We start from the raw sequence: 20,608 nt of genomic DNA, 5'->3' as shown, positions 1-20,608 counted from the left end.
ATGGGTGAGATCCTGAATGAATATTTCACATCGGTATTTACGGTTGAGAAAGGCATGGATGTTCGGGAACTTCGGGAATAAATAGTGATGTCTTGAGGAGTGTACATATTACAGAGAGGGAGGTGCTGGAAGTCTTAACGCGCATCAAGGTAGATAAATCTCCGGGACCTGATGAAATGTATCCCAGGACGTTATGGGAGGTTAGGGAGGAAATTGCGGGTCCCCTAGCAGAGATATTTGAATCATCCACCGCTACAGGTGAGGTGCCTGAAGATTGGAGGGTAGCAAATGTTGTGCCTTTGTTTAAGAAGGGCGGCAGGGAAAAGCCTGGGAACCACAGACCAGTGAGCCTGACATCTGTAGTGGGTAAGTTGTTAGAGGGTATTCTGAGGGACAGGATCCACAGGCATTTGGAGAGGCAGGGACTAATTAGGAACAGTCAGCATGGTTTTGTGAGAGGAAAATCATGTCTCACGAATTTGATTGAGTTTTTTGAAGGGGTAACCAAGAAGATAGATGAGGGCTGTGCAGTAGACGTGGTCTACATGGACTTCAGCAAAGCATTTGACAAGGTACCGCAAGGTAGGTTGTTACATAAGGTTAAATCTCATGGGATCCAAGGTGAGGTAGCCAATTGGATACAAAATTGGCTTGACGACAGAAGACAGAGGGTGGTTGTAGAGGGTTGTTTTTCAAACTGGATGCCTGTGTCCAGCGGTGTGCCTCAGGGATCGGTGCTGGGTCCGCTGTTATTTGTTATTTATATTAATGATTTGGATGAGAATTTAGGAGGCATGGTTAGTAAGTTTGCAGATGACACCAAGATTGGTGGCATTGTGGACAGTGAAGAAGGTTATCTAGGATTGCAACGGGATCTTGATAAATTGGGCCAGTGGGCCGATGAATGGCAGATGGAGTTTAATTTAGATAAATGTGAGGTGCTGCATTTTGGTAGATCGAATCGGGCCAGGACCTACTCCGTTAATGGTAGGGCGTTGGGGAGAGTTATAGAACAAAGAGATCTGGGAGTACAGATTCATAGCTCCTTGAAAGTGGAGTCACAGGTGGATAGGGTGGTGAAGAAGGCATTCAGCATGCTTGGTTTCATTGGTCAGAACATTGAATGCAGGAGTTGGGATGTCTTGTTGAAGTTGTACAGGGCATTGGTGAGGCCACACTTGGAGTACTGTGTACAGTTCTGGTCACCCTATTATAGAAAGGATATTATTAAACTAGAAAGAGTGCAGAAAAGATTTACGAGGATGCTACCGGGACTTGATGGTTTGACTTACAGGGAGAGGTTAGACAGACTGGGACTTTTTTCCCTGGAGAGTAGGAGGTTAAGGGGAGATCTTATAGAAGTCTATAAAATAATGAGGGGCATAGATAAGGTCGATAGTCAAAATCTTTTCCCAAAGGTAGGGGAGTCTATAACGAGGGGGCACAGATTTAAGGTGAGAGGGGAGAGATACAAAAGGGTCCAGAGGGGCAATTTTTTCACTCAAAGGGTGGTGAGTGTCTGGAACGAGCTGCCAGAGGCAGTAGTAGAGGCGGGTACAATTTTGTCTTTTAAAAAGCATTTGGACAGTTACATGGGTAAGATGGGTATCGAGGGATATGGGCCAAGTGCAGGCAATTGGGACTAGCTTAGTGGTATAAACTGGGCGACATGGACATGTTGGGCCGAAGGGCCTGTTTCCATGTTGTAACTTCTATGATTCTATGATTCTATAATGCAGCACTCCCTCAGTACTAACCCTCCGACAGTGTAGCACTCCCTCAGTACTAACCCTCCGACAGTGCAGCACTCCCTCAGTACTAACCCTCCGACAGTGCAGCACTCCCTCAGTACTAACCCTCCGACAGTGCAGCACTCCCTCAGTACTAACCCTCCGACAGTGCAGCACTCCCTCAGTACTAACCCTCCGACAGTGTAGCACTCCCTCAGTACTAACCCTCCGACAGTGTAGCACTCCCTCAGTACTAACCCTCCGACAGTGTAGCACTCCCTCAGTACTAACCCTCCGACAGTGCAGCACTCCCTCAGTACTAACCCTCCGACAGTGCAGCACTCCCTCAGTACTGACCCTCCGACAGTGCAGCACTCCCTCAGTACTAACCCTCCGACAGTGTAGCACTCCCTCAGTACTAACCCTCCGACAGTGCAGCACTCCCTCAGTACTAACCCTCCGACAGTGTAGCACTCCCTCAGTACTGATCCTCAACAGTACTGAGCTCCCGCAGCACTGACCATCCAACAGAGTGCCAGTCCCTCAGTACTGACTCTCCGACAGTGCAGCACTTCCTTAGTACTTACTATCCGTCAGTGCAAAACTCCCTCAGTACTGACCCTCCGAAAGTGCAGCACTTCCTTAGTACTTACTATCCGACAGTGCAGCACTCCCTCAGTACTGACCCTCCGACAGTGCAGTACTTCCTTCGTACTGACTCTCCGACAGTGCAGAACTCACTCAGTACTAACCCTCCGACAGTGTAACACTCCCTCAGTACTGACTCTCCCCACAGTTCAAAACTCCCACATTACTGACCCTCTGACAATGCAGCACTCCCTCAGTCCTGACCATCCGAAATTGCAACATTCCCTCGGTACTGACCGCCCGACAATGCAGCACTCCTTCAGTACTGAGCCTCTGACAGTATTACACTCCCTCAGTCGTGACTTTCCGACAGTGCACCACTACCTCACTACTAACCTGTACTGGTGGCCCCTCAGTACTGCACTGCAGTGTCAGCCTGGATTATGTGTTCAAGTCTCTGGAATTGGATTTCAATGCACAGCTTTCTAACACACAGATGAGACTGCGAACACTGAGCCACGTCTGACACCTGAAAGGAGGAGAGGGAGATGGAGGGGCTTCTGGAGGGCATTCAGGAGCGTGGCCATGGCTGATGGCACGGCTGTCAAAAATAGGACAAATAGACTGCGGATGCACAAGTGGCCAGAGGTGGAGGAGTAGAGTGTTTGGGAGGGGCTGTCGGACTGGGGAGTTTACAGAGATAGGGAGGGTTGAGACTCTGATTCAATTAAGTGTAAGAAAGAATAAAAATAAATTACAGGCTTAGGAGACTGGAATCAAAAGAAGGTCAGTAAGGGCTTCGGTGGTTGGTGAGCAACTCACCAAACAAAAAGCCAGGGATGGGGATGAAATCCCTGGCAAGGATGTGGAGATTTTGGGGCCAAATATCATGACTTCCCAATTTTTAACTGGAGGAACTGGGGGCTCATTTAAAACAGAATGTGGACCTGACAGCACAAAGACATTGGAAGGGTCAAGAGAAACGGTGGTTTTGTCAGCGTCCATCTGAAAGCTGGTCCATGTCTGTGGACTGTGTCACCAAAGGGCAGAATGTAGATGAGGAAGAGGAGGGAGCCAAGGATTATACCTTTAGAAACATCAGAGAAAACGGTGATAGGGTGGGAAGAGAAGCTTCTCCTGGCTATGATCAAATAAGAACATCAGAACATAAGAAATAGGAGCGGGAGTAGGCGAATCGGCCCCTCGAGCCTGTTCCACCATTCAATAAGATCATGGCTCATCTGATCCTCACCTCAAATCTAAATTCATGTCCAATTTCCTGCCCACTCCCCGTAACCCCTAATTCCCTTTACTTCCAGGAAACTGTCTATTTCTGTTTTTAATTTGTTTAATGATGTAGCTTACACATCTTCCTCGGGCAGCAAATTCCACAGACAGAGGTGAGTGGAACCAAGTGAGGGAAGTCCCGCCAAAAGAGGCCAGCGTCTGATGAATGAAAAGGCGACGGGTGAGTTGTCTGTCGGTATGGAGACGGGGATGGGTGGTCCATGGAGGGTTTCAAATCCAAGGATGAGGATTTCAAATTTAAGGGATATGGAATTGGGAGCCAGTGAGGGTCAGTGAGGCCGAGCAGGACCTGGTGCTGGTTGGACACGGACAACAGAGTTTTGGACGAGCTCTCGTTTATGGAAGTTGGAGGTTGGGTGGCCGGTCAGGAGTGCATTGGAGGACTGGAGTCTGGAGGGACAGAGGCCTTGATGAGGGTTTTAATGGCAATGGGCTGAGGAAGGAATGGAGGCGGGTGAGGGAATCACGGGGCCTTTGCGATGTAGGTCAAATCAGGTCATGAGCTCAGCTCGGTGTTACACGGGACCAATTTTACTGGAGCCGTTAACCAATGTAGAATAAACGGATAAACTTCTGCAGTAAAATAGCGGAGAGAGGAATGTCAATGGGACACGTTCAGTGTCCGTCCCCTAATATCACCCACAGTCATTTCTAGGCTGCAATCCTCAACCTGCCCTTTAACTGTCCTCGTGTCAGAGACTCACAATTCATATTTTAACTGGGAAACTGCAGGAACAGAGTGAAACGGGTCTGCTGTGTCCCTGGATTCAGTGCACACTGCGGAGAAATCGGTAACATTTATAAATGAATCACCAGGAGTGAACTTGGTCAACAAAATTATATAAAAACTGTAAATGGACCAGCTCATTATTATTGGATCAGTCCTGTATGAGAAAAGATTTAAACTTTTTTCCTGAGAGAGGTTTGATTAAGATAATAACCTGGACTTTGAGATCTGTTTATTCACCACATTATATACATCGGAGTCAAAGCTGCTGATATAATGTGTTTGTTAAACTGACTGTAACTAACAGCAATGATCAGGAGTATAACCGTGTCAGTGGAGACTTATCCCCTGTATAAATCAGGGCTTGTTGGGATCATTCTGAGTTGACTGCGGGATCACCGGGGACAATCTGTTGGCTACTTGCCGCCATCTGACCAAGTTGGCGGCGGCGCGGCCGCCTTTTTTCCAAAAGGTTGGCCGCACTGTCCTCCATTTGGTCCAAGTTGGAGGCCAAGCTGACTTCCATTTTGGCTTGGAAGCCGCGCCAGCGGCCTTTCTTTCCAAAGTGGTGGTCGCGCTCGCCCCCATTTTGTCCGGGACGGACTCCCCGCTGGTCTCCATTCGGTCCAGGCCCGGCTGCCCCTGTGCAAATACACTTCAAAATATATAAACACATCATAAATATACAGGTAATATATATATATGTTAAACACATGTCGTTGTTGTTGGTGGTGGTGGTCTGATGATAAAGACCGCCACTCTGGCATGACTGGGTGCACCCTGGCATCATTCTGGTTTCACTGCGGGATCACTGGGGACACTCTGTTGGCGACTTACCGCCATCTGACCAAGATGGCAGCGGCGCAGACGCCTTTTTTCCAAAAGGTTGGCCGCGCTGTGCTCCATTTTGTCCAAGGTGTCCGTCCCCTAATATCACCCACAGTCATTTCTAGGCTGCAATCCTCAACCTGCCCTTTAACTGTCCTCGTGTCAGAGACTCACAATTCATATTTTAACTGGGAAACTGCAGGAACAGAGTGAAACGGGTCTGCTTGTGTCCCTGGATTCAGTCCACACTGCAGGGAACCTGTAACATTTGTAAATGAACTACCAGGATTGAACATGGTCAATACAATTGTAAAAAAAACTGTAAGTGGACCCGCGCATTATTATTGGATCAGTCCTCTTTGAGAACAGATTTAAACTTAATTCCTGAGAGAGGTCTGATTAAGTAATATCGTGGACTTTGAGATGTTTGTGTTTTATTCACCACATTATTTACAGCGGAGTCAAAGCTGCTGATATAATGTGTTTGTTAAACTGACTGTTACTAACAGCAATGGTCAGGGGTAAAACCGTGTCAGTGGAGACTTATCCCCTGTATAAATCAGGGCTTGTTGCAATGGATCAGCTCAGAGTGCCTGCTGGAGCTGTGGTTTCCAGGGTAACAGAAGTCAGTGCTTCTCACAGAAATGGAATATCCAGTGATCAATCAGATAATGCTAATTTATTATCCAGTTCTTGCAGCAATTGGAGTTCCAGGTAAGCCGTTATTTCATCTGTTAATGGTGTAAATCGGTGTTAACTCTGCTGCTGTACTTGGCAAATTGTTTTTTGTCCCTACATATTTTACACAGTCACTTGTTCTGTTCTATTGGTTGAATGATGGAATGTGTTAAGTCTCTGCTCTTTCGGTCTTGAGGCGCTGCATTATATCTGTCATGAATTTGTCTATCCAACACTGGCATTGTTACTGCATTATTCTCTGTACTGAATGTATTGGGCTAAGAGTTGGTATCAGACCATCAGGAGCTGATAACAGTTTCTTGTTGTGGAACTAACCTGTCCTGGAATATGTTTTCATCAATGTGTTTTCAGTGATTGATAATGAGACAGTTCACGGTCTCAGTGTTACAAGGAGGCAGCGGAATGTCCTCCCTCCCCAATAACATGCTTCAGTTTAACTGGGGTTTCAATGTATTTATTGGTGATCACTGTTATGAAATATTATTTCATTATGTGTGTATCTGACGCCGCTTCAGATGTCTGGATATTGAACTGAGTTTTCTGCTGACTCTTTCACATCTCCTTCTCTGCTTCACTGTGGATGAATTCACTGACTGTCACTGGACATCACTGTAAAATGAAATGTTTTGATGTTTTGTGGTCTCAACTTGCACTGTCCCTGTTGGAATCAGCAGCCCTTCTATGTACCTGTAGGTTATAAGTATGATGTTGGCGTTTTGTAAATTGAACAATCCCGCCATCTATCCCTATACCCTATAATTACTGGAGAAGGAATCTCAATTATTGTGAGATCTGTCTGGGAGAGGGATTCGATTCTGTTTATTCCATGACTTGCAGATGAAGTGAACAGTGTAGCTGAACAGGTGGAGAATTGGGTGATCTGTAGAAATATTAAACTATTCCACAGAGGCTTCATTATTTAACAAACTGAGACTGAGAATAGGATCGGTGGAACACGGGGCTGGTGAACAGAATGCAGGCACAGGATGATAGGATTTAATCGGATATGAAAATGGACTTGAGAAAGAGAGTAGAGTGAGTGATAGAGAGGGAGACTGAGAGGGAAAGCGAGAGGCTGTGGTGTGAATAATTCATCAGAACGAACTACTGAAACTTCCAGTACAATTAAACAGAGAAAAAATGAATTGAATGTGTTATTATGGTATTTTCAGATTGGGTGAGTTTTTATTGGGGGACTCGCTCCTCATGTTTATATCCCTGTCAGGTCCTCAGTCTGTTTTTGTGAATGTTCCTTGTTTTCCAACTTAACACTAAACATAATTCAAATTTGCTGAATAAAATAGAATCAGAAATGTCTTGATCGTGATGAATTGTTCGGACACTGTACGTTAAAGTTAGGCTGAATTCAATAAATTTAATTTCAAGTGAATTACAAAGTAAATTTATTGTACACATTTTATAACTGCACTGGTTTCCTGATATCAATAACCACAGAAATGAACTGTTGAATGTATTAGTTGGATTGTGTTAGTGGGACCGATAGATTAGATTTCCTCTCACACTCTGCTGCAGTCTCTCCCTGCTAATCCCAGCCTCTCCTCCCATTGCATTCAATCCTCTGTCTCCTCATCCCTTGCTTCAGTTTGTCCACTTTCCCAAACCATCTGCTCCTGACTCCCCTCCAGCTCTTACATGTCCTTTTCCTTGTCTCCCTCCCAATCTCACTCACTCGCTCGGTCTCCAGCTGCCTTTCCCGTTTCGTGCCAGCCACTGTCGGCTCTCTTAACCCAGCAAAATAAACCAGCTGTACCTCCCCCGTCCCCTCAACTTCCTGACCCTACGCTCTCTTTCCCCGTCCGTCTGGAGCCCAAATCCGGCTTTAATCCGCTGGATTCCCGGTCTGTTAAACCCCTTCTCCCTTCCCCACCGGTACTGCGCCCTCACTCAGCCCTTCCAGTGGATCCGGTGCTCACTTTATTCACTTTCTGTATCCATCTCCCAATTCATTATTGATCATTGTGTTTAAAAACATCTCTCTGCCCGAAAGCGCTGCCCAGGTCAATCAATCACTTTCCACCCTTCGATGCAGCAACAAAGCTGGAAATTTCACCCCAGATCCTCTCAAACTGCTGCTTTGGCTCCAGGTCTGATCAGTAATTTCCCTGACTTTTTTTCTCTCTCATATAGTCAACTTGGTGGCGATTGTGATCCTGTCCCGAGGAAAGTGCGGTCTCTCCAAATGTATCAGTGTCTACCTGGTGGGAATGGCAGTGGCCGATCTGATGGTCGTTATCATTCGTGTGATATTAGTGGCAATTAATGCGATGTATAGCCCATGGTCATTCCTGAGCATTACCCCTGTGTGTAGTTCTATTATCTTCTTGAGTAATGCAGCCATCGTGGTTTCTGTTTGGTTCACGGTCGCTTTCACCTTTGATCGATTTGTGGCCATTTGTTGTGAGAAGCTGAAAACTAAATATTGCACCGAGAGAACGGCGGCTGTGGTTCTGGGAACAGTGAGTGTGCTGGGCTGTTTGGTGAATGTCCCCTGGAACTTTGCATTTGAACCTTACTATATAATTGATAATGTTCCCTGGGGTTGTGAGACTAAACCGAGCTTCCGTATTTCCCCCGCGTGGGCCGCATTTGACATGTTTCACCTCATTTTAACCCCTTGTGTCCCGTTCTGTCTGATTTTGCTGCTCAATGTACTGACGGTCAGGAGTATTTTAGTGTCCAGTCGAGTCCGCGGAGGACTCCGGAGCCGCAGCAATGGAGAGAATCACAAGGACCCAGAGATGGAGAACCGAAAGAAATCCATCATTTTACTCTTCAGTATATCGGGCAGTTTTGTACTGTTGTGGCTGACATATGTTGTATTTTACATTTATGTGCGAATTGCAGACATTCGGTCTTATTACTCCTTCACTGACCCTGTTTACCTCACAGATCACACAGCAAAGATGCTGCAGCTTCTCAGTTCCTGCACAAACACGTGTATTTATGTCCTGACCCAGACTAAATTCAGAGAGGAGCTGAAGAACGCGGTGAAATACCCACTCAATCTAATTGTTAAATTATTGAAATCATAGAAAGAGCTGAAGGGTTTCAAGCACTAGAACCAAATCCCATTTCATTCTCCATCCCCTACACTTCCCAGGCGACGGAAAGTACATATTATATTAGCAGCACGGAGTCCTGAAATGATCTTAAATCTGATTCTGAGATTATATTTTATTGATAATCTGACGTATTGAGGCGGGATTTGCTTTGCAGACAACACGTGAATTGTTGTTCAAAGTGAGGGCACTAATTAACTGGACTTTAATTAACTGACCGCAAGACAAAATGGGCAAAGCTGGAAATCAAAGTCTCTTCTGTGGACCTGATCAGGATGTGTGTACTTCACATAAATGTTGAGAGAGAGTGAGAGAGGAAAGGGGAGAGGGAGAGAGAAAGAGGCAGGGAGAGAGCGGGACAGAGAGAGAGAGAGGGAGGGGGAGAACGGGAGACAGAGAGAGAGTGAGAAAGAGGGAGTGAGGGAGCGAGAAAGAGGGAGAGAAAGGGCGAAGCAATTAGAGAGAGACAGAGACAGAGAGAGGGAGACAGAGAGAATGAGAGAGGGAGAGGCAGAGACAAAGAGAGAGTTGGAGAGAGACAGGTAGAGAGAGACAGAGAAAGAGAGACAAAGGGGACGAGAGAGGGAAAAGGCGAGAGAGGGAGAGAGAGTGGGAGAGAGAGAGGGAGAGAAAGAAGGAGAGACAGAGAGGGAGATATAGAGAGAGGGAAGCGAGGAAAAGAGAGAGAGAGAGACAGAGAGAGTGGCACAGAGAGAGGCCGAGAGAGAGACAGAGAGAGAGACCAGGAGAAAGACAAAGAGAGAGGCAGGGAGAGACAGACACAGAGGGAGGGAGAGACAGAGAGGGCAGAGAGATGGAGATATAGAGATAGATAGAGATGCAGAGGGAGAGAGACGAGAGACAGAGAGAGGGACAGACAGAGAATACAAGGACAAAATAAATGTACAAATTATGTACCAGAAATAAAGAGGGACGGAGGCAGAGTTACTCAGAGACGGAGAGAAATAAAGAGTAAGTTATTAATACAAGAGAGAAACATAAAGAGAGAAAGAAAGCATATATTTATATATAATGAGAGAGAGAGAGATACACTGCCAAATAATTACAAAGTGATTGGAGAGGAGAGGTAAATAGACAGAAATCAATTCAAAGTCACTAGAGACTGAGGGAGAGTCAGAGCAGGAGGGTGTCAGACATAAAACGACAAAGAGAAAGAGAAAAAGAGGAACAGAAAGCTGGGAGAAAATAGAAAACAGGAGAGAGGAGGAGAAATACAAATATTAAAAAAGAGACTGAGAGAGATGGAATGAAATACAGAAACAGATGCAAAGAAGAGTTCGAGAAGTCAAATAGAAACAGAGAGAAAGAAGTAGACAGAAGTAAAACTCGAGAGAGTGAGAAGCAAAGAGAATGAAATTAAGACAGATGGAAAGGGAAGGAGGGAGAGACAGATAGAAAGAAGGAAAATGGAAAAGTAGATCCACAGAGAGAAACAAAGATAGAGGTGATGCCGGGAGGCTGCACAATAAAGTCACTCAGCCTTGTGTACCTGACCCTGACCATTACTTACTGCAGGAGTTTCCCAGCTGCTCTGTGTAGTGAACATTCATCTGATAAACGAAAGCCTGAGACTAAATCGGCTTCAGCATGTCTGAAGGAAAAGAACGATTAAAAGGAGGAAGGGCTGTTGGAAGGATTGTTAATGACACGTTGTGAAAGACCACACAGCAGAGGATAGATCACCATAGCAATAATAACGATTCCAAGAGGGCTGGAGATGGTTTGAACTCCTGCCGGCTTGAGTTGGTTACGTTGTGGACACTGAGAGAAAACAAGTGAAGTGTCAATCAATCATGGGTTGTATTTGTAGGAACCTATTTTTGATAACGTACTGTCCCCAGAGGTGTGGTTCTATGTTACAAAGAAGCTGGGCAGAAGTTGAGTGGGGAGAGACGCAGATCCACCACTGCTGCTAAAAACTGACCTTTCGCTTCCTGGCAGCACCACCTCACCTGGAATCTTCCTGACTGCTCGCTACCTCCCAACTTGATGCCTCGATGCTGGTTTACAGATTGCCTGTGAAGCAGATGACCTGGATACAAGAGAAAGACAGGCTACACTACAACGGTATCCATCAAAACGCCTGGAATCTTCCAGACAAGTTTGAGTCAACCATGAGGATATAACTTTCGTTATCCGCTTCGTCGAAGATAGACATTGGATTTCCAAACGGTTATGCATTTTGGGAATTCAGAATGTGTTGTTTTATTGGTGTAAAAGCAATTCTAAATCGGGTATAATCCCAAGATGTTGATTAAATTCGAATGTAAATTTTTCTAGTGTATTAAGAATAATAAATGATTGCTTTCTTCAGAAAGCCATGGTTTGTGCCTAAAGTTTCTTTAGGATAAAGAGCCCATTATTTAAATATAAATTTTAACCTTTTGGAGATAAAAAGGCACTGCCCCAAATTAAAGTGTAAAATCACTTGGCACCTTTTTGCTCCTCCATCTGGACCATGTGTAACTTTCCCAGTGAGCTGCTGGATTCTGTCATAAATCACAATGTACACTTACCCCTTCTGCTATCTTACTAAACTGGACAGGGTCCTGCAGCACTCTCCTGTTCTGTTACTGTTACAAATACTGTTATTGTTTCAGATTAAAGAAAAATATGAATAATAGAGAAATGAACCAAATCCTAGATCAGACCTGCATTCAGATTGAGTCCAATTTTACTCTGATTTATTTAATAGAAGCTAGAATTGAAAACTCTACACAAAATGGCTCATTTGACCTTTCTTCTGAATGCTTGGTCTTTCCTTCTCCATAAGCATTAGGTCCAAATAATCAAATGTTAATCCATTTTTTTTGCAGAAGTTCACATTTTGGTCCTTGATTTCATCACTGCTCTGCTGTCTTTGTGTTAAACACCAGCTGGTGCCAGTCACACTCCGTTTGTATCTTTAACTGTAGTTCAACAGTGATTTAACAGGAACAGCAAATGAACACTGTCCGCATCTCACACCAGAACAAGCTTCATCTTGCCCCTCAGTAAGATGGCTGCCAATTTGGTGGCCATTCGGTTTCAGGATCAAGGCGGCCATTTTGTTTAAGCTTCATGGCGGCCAATTTGTTCAATATGACCATCTTGTCCCACAGTAATTTGACCGCCTTGCCCCTCAGTTAAATGGCCGCCTTGCCCCTCAGTTAAATGGCCGCCTTGCCCCTCAGTATGATGTCCAGCTTGCCCCTCAGTAAGATGACTGCCTTACTGGTGTCCATTTTGTTTCAGGTTCATGACATTGAAGTTGTTGTTCATAGATTTAAGGTTTCATGGTAACTACGGCACAAGAGGAGGCCTTTCGGCCCACTGTGCCTGTGCCAGCTCTTTGAAAGGGATGTCGAATTCGTCCCATTTCCCCCTTTGCTTTTCCCCCACATCCTTTATGGAGGCTTTGTAATAGTAATTGTATTATGCAAATACATATACATGTAATAATGCAAATTGATGTTGTAGTAGTTGCTGTGAGATATAAATACAAGTTGTTGTCGATAAAGATTGTCTCTCAATCTTTTACTACTTAGATTCTTCTCCTTTATAAATTGGGCTTTGTTTCTGTGTAATTGAATGTTGCTGAGAGATTGTCCCTGTAACTGACTGAGGGATCATGCTGTGTGTTAGGTTTTTTTAAAAAAACTTTTTGCTTTGGCTCTTTTAAATGTCATGAATGTGTTTGAACTCTTTGGATGATAGGAAAAAGCCACAAACTCTAAGTTGACCACAAACTACAGGCTTTCTCTCCACAGGGCACTGACCGAGGCCTTCAACACAGGCTGCACCCAATGAGACTCACGTGAGATTTGTTTGGGTCACTGTGGGATCAATGGGAGCACTGTGGGGTCACAGGTTGCTGTGGGATCACTGGGACACTGCAGGTTCACTGGGGTATTTTGGGATCACTGGGACACTGTGGGATCAGTGGGATCACTTTGAGAGAACTGGGGCACTTTGGGGTCACTGAGACACTTTGGATCACTGCGGCAATATCACTGCGTGCACTGTTGGATCAGTGGGTCACGTTGCGTTCACTGTGGGATCACTGGGTGCACTGTGGATCATTGGGACACTGTGCATGACTGAGGCAATATCACGAATGCACTGTGGTATCAATGGGTCACTCTGCAATCACTGTGGGATCACTGGGTGCACTTTAGATCACTGGGACACTTTGGATCAATGGGGCACTCTCACTGAGTGCACTGTGGGATCACTTGGTCATTGTAGGAACACTGTGGGATATTTAATTACCCAAATGGGCCGAATGGCCTGTTTCTGTGACGTGCTGAATTCTATGTAATATTTGTATAATATATATTTTATTGTATTTTATATAAAGAAGTAGCTGTTGGAAAACAGAAATAGTAGTCGGGCCGAATGGACACTGTACTGTGCTGTACTGTACATTCGATGTTAAATATATATATATAAATATATTATTAGATTATATATTGTATTATATTTTCTACTCCAGAAGTTGTTGTCAAATAAGAAATTCAGGGGAACTTCTTTACCCAGATGGGCTGAATGGCCTGTTTCTGTGCTGTGCTGTTCTATGTAAAATATATGTAAAGATATGTACGGGGTTAAATTCGATAACCCCCGAATCCGGGAGCGGGGGTCGATTAACCCCCACGTGATTAACCTGAACCCGGTCATTGAGATGCAGACAGTCCGTGAGATTGGTGCTGCCTGGTGATTCACCTGATTCCTGCGAGTAGGCAGGCCTGCCTGCGCTGTTCAGCGGCTTCTCACCAGCAGGGGGTCGATATTGTGTGAGTGGTCAGCACCTCTGAAAGGCAACCTGCACCTCACAAAGTCAAACATTTGATTCAGATACAATCCTCCGGGGTCATTTCTTCTCGTACAATTTTGATTGGCAGTTTCTTTTGAATTAAACAGACCATTGCTTAAAATGACTGGCTCCCAGTCACTGAATTGAAGGCATTTATCAGCCTGCCTTTTTCAAACTGGTGAGTCTGTTTGGAATCTCTGAGAATGTTAATCAAGTCGACAGCTTCCATAGTTTGTGAGAAAAAGACAACAAAGAACCAGGATGTTCGAAAGTTCGGTCACAGTTTCGTATAGTATTTGTGAATTATTTATAATTTTTTTTCCAATAAGGATCTGGTTGAGCTTTACAGTAAAACTGTTGTCTTACTGCTACTATTTGTTTGTTCTCTTACTGTTTCATCAATTTGTTTGGCAGTTAAAGTCTAAAACAAGGTCCAGTGTAGTTTGACTCTGTCACTCTCTGAAGAGCAGGCACTATTAGGCACTGGATAGAACGAGTGGGCTGAGATAATCTGAAGGGGTTTCACTGTTCATTACCTGGAGCCCTTCAAATGTTACATTGATATCAGGACAAGCGGAAACACTGAGACAGTGGGAGTGAAGCCTCACCTAACAGAGGAGCTGCTTTTTCAAGCTTAGAAATACAGCTGATTTTATATCAGCAAAATTTGATTAAAGTCGGCAAAAAGGCAACGATATCTGAACTGTCGCCACTATCTGAGAAACACAGACATTTTACTGATCGGAGAATAATGATCTTGTTCAAACTGTACAAAATAAAAATCAATTGTTATCATTTTATGATAACGATCTGATATAAAGCATTCTCCAACCAAACAAAATCACCAAGCATTCCCAGGACATTGAGAGATTATGTGAGTGGGTAAAACTGTGGCAAAATGAGTTCAATGTGGGGAAATGTGAGGCCATCCACTTCGGATCTAAGAAAGATAGATCAGAGAATTTTCTAAATGGTGAGGAGCTCAGAACTGTGGAGGAGCAGAGAGATTTAGGGGTCCAAGTACAGAAATCATTAAAAGCTGGTGGACAGTTACAAAAATAATTTAAAAGGCTAATGGAATGTCGGCCTGTATTTCAAGAGGGCTGGAATATCAAGGGGTGGAAGTTATGTTCCAGCTGTACAGAGCTCTGGTTAGAGCCCATCTGGAGGACTGCATTCAGTTCTGGGCACTGCACCTCAGGAAGGATATATTGCCCTTGGAAGGGCTGCAGCGCAGATTCACCAGAATGATATCGGGGCTAAAAGGGTTAAATTATGAGGACAGGTTGAACAGACAAGGCTAGTATTCCCCTGAATATAGAAGATTAAGACGTGATTGAATTGAGGTTTTTAAGATGATGAAAGGAGTTGATAGGGTAGATAGAGAGAAACTACTTCCTCCGTTGGGGGAGTCTGGAACAAGGGGGCATAACCTTAAAATTAGAGCTCGGCCGTTCAGGGGTGATGTCAGGAAGCACTTCTTCACACAAAGGGTAGTGGAAATCTGGAACTCTCTCCCACAAAAGTCTGTTGAGGCTGGGGGTCTATCCGAAATTTCAAAACGGAGATTGATAAACTTTTGTTAGGCTTTGGTATTACGGATTCTGGAACAAAGGCTGGCAGATGGAGTTAAGATACAGATCAGCCATGATCTAATTGAATGGCGGAACAGGTTGAGTGGCTGAATTGTCCACTCCTGTTCCTAATTAAAAGGCTCGTGTTGCTGAGTGGACTCCTCTTGTTCCTATGTAACATGCTCGAGGGGCTGAATGGACTCATCATGTTCCTATGTAACATGCGCGAGGGGCTGACTGGCGTCCAGATCCTGTCTAACAGTCTCGAAGGGCTGAATGGCCTCCTCCGTTCCAGTGCAACAAGCTCGAGGGTTTTAATGGCCGAGTCCTATTCCAGTGTAATAGGCTCGAGGTGCTGAATGGCCTTCAGTTCCAGTATAACACGCTCGAGGGGCTGAATGGCCTACTCCTGTTCCTATGTAACAGGCTTGAGGGGCTGATTGGCCTCCAGGTTTGGTGTAACGGGCTCGGGGGCTGAATGGCCTCCTCCTGTTGCTATCTGACAGGCTTGAAGGGTTGATTGGCGTCTAGATCCTGTATTACAGGCTTGAAGGGCTGAATGGCCTCCTCCTATTCCTCTGTAACAGGCTTGAAGGTCTGTCTGGCCTCCAGTTCCGGTGTAATGGGTTCGAGGGGCTGAATGGCCTTCAGTTCACGTATAACACACTCGAGGGGCTGAGTGTCCTCCTCCTGCTTCTAAGTAACAGGCTTGAGGGGCTGATTGGCCACCAGATCTGGTGTAAGGGGCTCGAGGGGCTGAATGGCCTCCTCCTGTTGCTATCTGACAGGCTTGAAGGGTTGATTGGCGTCTTGTTCCTGTACAACAGGCTCGAAGGGCTGAATGGTCTTCAGTTCCCAGATAACAAGCTCGAGGGGCTGAATGGCCTCCTCCTGTTGCTATTTGACAGGCTTGAGGGGTTGATTGGCCTCAAATTCCTTTATAACAGGCTCGAAGGGCTGAATGGCCTCTCGTGATTCTATGTAACAGGCTTGAGGGGATGATCGGCCTCCAGTAACGATGTAACGGGCTTTTGGGGCTGAATGTCCTCCTTCTTTTCCTGTGTAACAGCCTTCAGAGGCTGAATGGCCTTCAGTTCCCATATAAGAGGCTTGAGGAGCTCAATGGCCTCCTTCTGTTCCTGTCGAACATCCGTGAAGGACTTGCCGCCATTTTGTCAAAGTTGGCCGCCGTACTTACAGCCATTTTGTCTAAAAATTAGAGCCGGACCTTTCAGGAGTGAGATTAGAAAACATTTCTTCACACAAAGGGTGGTGGAAGTTTGGAACTCTCTTCCGCAAACGGCAATTGATGCTAGCTCAATTGCTAAATTTAAATCTGAGATAGATAGCTTTTTGGCAACCAAAGGTATTAATGGATTTGGGCCAAAGGCGGGTATATGGAGTTAGATCACAGATCAGCCATGATCTTATCAAATGTTGGAGCAGGAACGAGGGGCTGAATGGCCTACTCCTGTTCCGATGTCCCTATGATATTATTCATATCGAATTCCGACAGGCATTTGATAAGGTTCCACACAAGAGACTGTTGGCAAAAATGAAAGCGCATGGAACTTGAGGCAATGTATTGACATGGGGAGAGAATTGGTTAGGAGATAGGAGTCAGAGAGTAGGGATAATGGGTACTTACTCCAATTGGCAGCATGTGAATAGTGGTGTCCCCCAGGGATCTGTAACTGGGGTCTCAGCTTGCCACCATATTTATCAATGACTTAGATGAAGGAACAGAGGATCCAAGTTTGCTGATGACACTAAGTTAGGTGGTACAGTATGTCGTGTGGATGCGAGTGTAAAGTTGCAAAGGGACATTGATCGATTAAGTGAGTGGGCAAAACTATGGCAGATGGAGTTCAATATGGGGTAATCCACTTTGGACCTTTGGTCAGGGTATTTTACAAATGGTAAGAAGCTTGGAACTGTGGAGAAGCAGAGAGAATTAAGGGTTCATTTCCATAAATCAGTAAAAGCTAACGGACGGGTCCAAAAATAATTTAAGGGGCTAACGGACTGTTAGCCTTTATCTCAGGGGGCTGGAATATAAAGAAGTGGAAGTTATGTTCCAGTTATATAAAGCTCTGGTTCGACTGAGTCTGGAGTAACTGCGTTCAGTTTTGGACACTGCACCTCAGGAAGGATAGATTGGCCTTGGAGGGGGTGCAGAGCAGATTCACCAGAATGTTACCGGGGCTAAAAAGGTTAAATTATGAGGACAGGCTGCAAAGACTCGGCTCGTATTCCCTCGAGTATAGAAGATTGAGGGGCGGCCTGAGCGATGTGTTTGACATGTTTAAATGATTCGATAGAATAAACAGAGATCGAATCAATTTCCTCTGGGGAATCAAGAACGAGGGGGACAGAGCCTGAAAATTAGAACCATGCCATTCAGGTTCGAAATCAGGAAGCACTTTTTTACACAAAGGGCAGTAGAAGTCTGGAACTCTGTCCCCCAAAAGACTGCGGATGCTGGGGGTCAATTGAAGCTTTCAAGACTGAGATCGGTAGATTTTTGTTGGGTAACGGTATCGAGGGATCTGGAGCAAAGGTGGGGAAATGGATTTGAGGTACAGATCATCTCTGATCTAATTGAAGGGCGGAACAGGTTCAAGGGGCTGAATGGCCTCCTCCTGTTCCCAATGTAAATGTTGAGAATATGTTTTGTTGAGGCTGTGACGTCAGGGTCAACCCCTGTCCAAACAAGGCAGGTCACATTTGGGAGTTTAATAACTTTGAAATGAACATTTTTCTTTTGTGACTTGTGCAACTTCGATCAATTGAATCGTTATGAAAGAGAATCAATGCAGTCATTCGAACTTCTGGCTGATAACCCAAACAGAGGTTTCTGCAATGTAGCAGTTATCACGTTTGCTTTATACATGGAAAGTCCCTGGTTCAATCCTGAGCAGAAACATTGTGTTGGGGCAAATTTATTTTTTCTCTGTGAAATAGCCGGTCTGTTAAATTTAACACAAATTCGTGGTCTCACGAGCATTGAACATTTAAAACCGAGCCCTTCAAAATACAGTGTGTAAAATGAGAAGGGATAAAAAGTTCATCGCACAAAATAACGTTATCGGTTAATTAATGGTGATTAAAACAATGATTGTTTTTTCTCTTCCCACAGACTTTGAGTCAGTTCATGCGACGAATATAACAAGTGTTCAAAAGTTGCTTCCCTGACCGGGAATCGAACCCGGGCAACGGCGGTGAAAGCGCCGAATCCTAACCACTAGACCACCAGGGAGCGCTGTTGGTTAGTTTATCAGATGTAATATGGATTTCCCTTTCTCTGTGATTCAGTTTTTAATTTTTTTTAGCTCCTGATTGCGGATATTCCCGTGATTAAATAGGAATAAAGTACAATAGGCTCAGGAAAACCCAAAGAGGTGGCATCCCGCTCACCGAGCCTCAAAAGCAGCATTTATCTTACCAAGCACTGGAGTGAGTGGAACTTTCTCCAGGGGGGTCTCAATGTGGAAAGGGTGACCAGTGAAAAAGTTATTTATCAGTCAGGATGGCCGAGCGGACGAAGGCGCTGCGTTCGAGTCGTAGTTTCCTTTGGAGGTGTGGGCTCAAATCCCACTTCTGACATCGGTTATTTTGACTCCTATTTTATTTGTTGCTTGAGCTGCAGTTGATTTTTCGGCCCAGTTGATTTACTTTTCCCGCAATAACCAACCCGGTCTCCGTCCACGGCACGTTTTGACGCCCACCGGCTCATCCCTAAACCGAGCTTTAAACGAAAATATGCTGGAAAAACAAGGCGATAATTCAACAACGATGGAGAGAACAGACACTTGGGGAAATATACCATAGGAACAGAAGAATGCCATTCAGCCCCTCGAGCACGCTCCGCCATTTGATAAGATCATGGCTGATCTGTGATCTGACTCCATATACTTGCCTTCAGCCCATATCCCTTAATACCTTCGGTTGACAAAAAGCTATCTATCTCAGATTTAAATTTAGCAATGAAGCTAGCATCAATTGCCATTTGCGGAAGAGAGTTTCAAACTTCTATCACCCTTTGTGTGTAGAAATGTTTTCTAATCTCACTCCTGAAAGATCTGGCTCTAATTTTTAGACTGTGCCCCCTCGTCCTGGAATCTCCAACCAGCGGAAATAGTTTATGTCTGTCCATAAAATGTCAATGACACAGTCAATGAAAGGTGCAGTTCACGAAGGCGACTCACCAGCACCTTCTCAAGAGCAATTAGGGACGGGTAACAAATGCTGACCTTGCCATTGACACCCACATCCCATGAATGAAGACAAAAAATGTCGCCTGCATGGCCGAGTAATTTCCTGCTGCTAAATGACGGGAAGAATGAAACCATCGGCTTCAGTCCTTTGAACGAACTGTATACACTTGCCGTCGAGCTCAATCCCCACTTGGTCCTCTGCCCGAATATCTACTGCTTCAGAAAATCCTCCATAACATAGAATCACAGCATGGAAACATCATAGAAGGAGGCCATTCGGCCCATCGTGCCTGTGCCAACTCTTTGAAAGAGCTATCCAATTAGACCCACTCATTTTCCCTTTCCCCATAGCCCTGCAAAATTTCCCCCTTCAAGTATTTATCCAGTTCCCCTTTGAATGTTATTATTGAATCTGTTTCCACCACCCTTACTCGCTCCATAAAAACATTCTCCCCGTCTCACCTCTGTTGCCAATGACCTTAAATCTGTGTCCTCTGGTTACCATCCTTTCTGGCACTGGAAATAGTTTCTCCTTATTTATTCTATCAAAACCGTTCATGATTTTGAACACCTCTTTTAAATCTCCCCTGAACCGTCTCTGCTCAAAGGAGAACAACCCCAGCTTCTCCAGTCTCTCCACCTCACTGAAGTCCCTCATCCCTGGCACCATTCTAGTAAATCACCTCTGCACCCTCTCTAAGACCTAGACATCCTTCCAAAAGTGTGGTGGGCAGAATTGTGTGGTGGCCAGCTGGGGCCGAACCAGTGATTTACAAAGGTTTAACATAAGTTCCTTGCTTTTGCACTCTATGCCTCTGTTAATAAAACCAACGATTCCGAATACTTTTTTTTTACAATCTATTCAACTTGTCCTGCCACTTTCAAAGATTTGTGTACGTATACCCTAAGGTCTCTCTGCATTTTGAGCAGTTCCTTTTCTGTGATGTGGTAATTTGGGTGCCGGGTGTGTGTAATTGGATTTGCTGCAGTCATGCTGCCGCGGACAGGTGAAGGCTGCTTCTGAGGCTGCCTGACACCTGG

At 44.9% G+C, this 20,608-nt stretch overlaps 1 non-coding gene and 1 pseudogene across 1 annotated transcript; one reads left to right on the top strand and one right to left on the bottom strand.

The window, feature by feature from the left end:
• Positions 1 to 20,608, top strand: part of LOC137314528 (zinc finger protein 585A-like) — a 915,457-nt pseudogene that overhangs the window by 863,254 nt on the left and 31,595 nt on the right.
• On the bottom strand, positions 18,538 to 18,609 carry trnae-uuc (transfer RNA glutamic acid (anticodon UUC)). Its single transcript has one exon. It is a non-coding gene; the product is annotated as a tRNA-Glu (tRNA).

The sequence above is a fragment of the Heptranchias perlo genome, unplaced genomic scaffold, assembly GCF_035084215.1.
Source record: "Heptranchias perlo isolate sHepPer1 unplaced genomic scaffold, sHepPer1.hap1 HAP1_SCAFFOLD_52, whole genome shotgun sequence".
NCBI classification, from domain to species: Eukaryota; Metazoa; Chordata; class Chondrichthyes; order Hexanchiformes; family Hexanchidae; genus Heptranchias; species Heptranchias perlo.
Note: the sequence above shows the minus strand (reverse complement) of the source record. Positions and strands in the feature narration are given on the sequence as shown.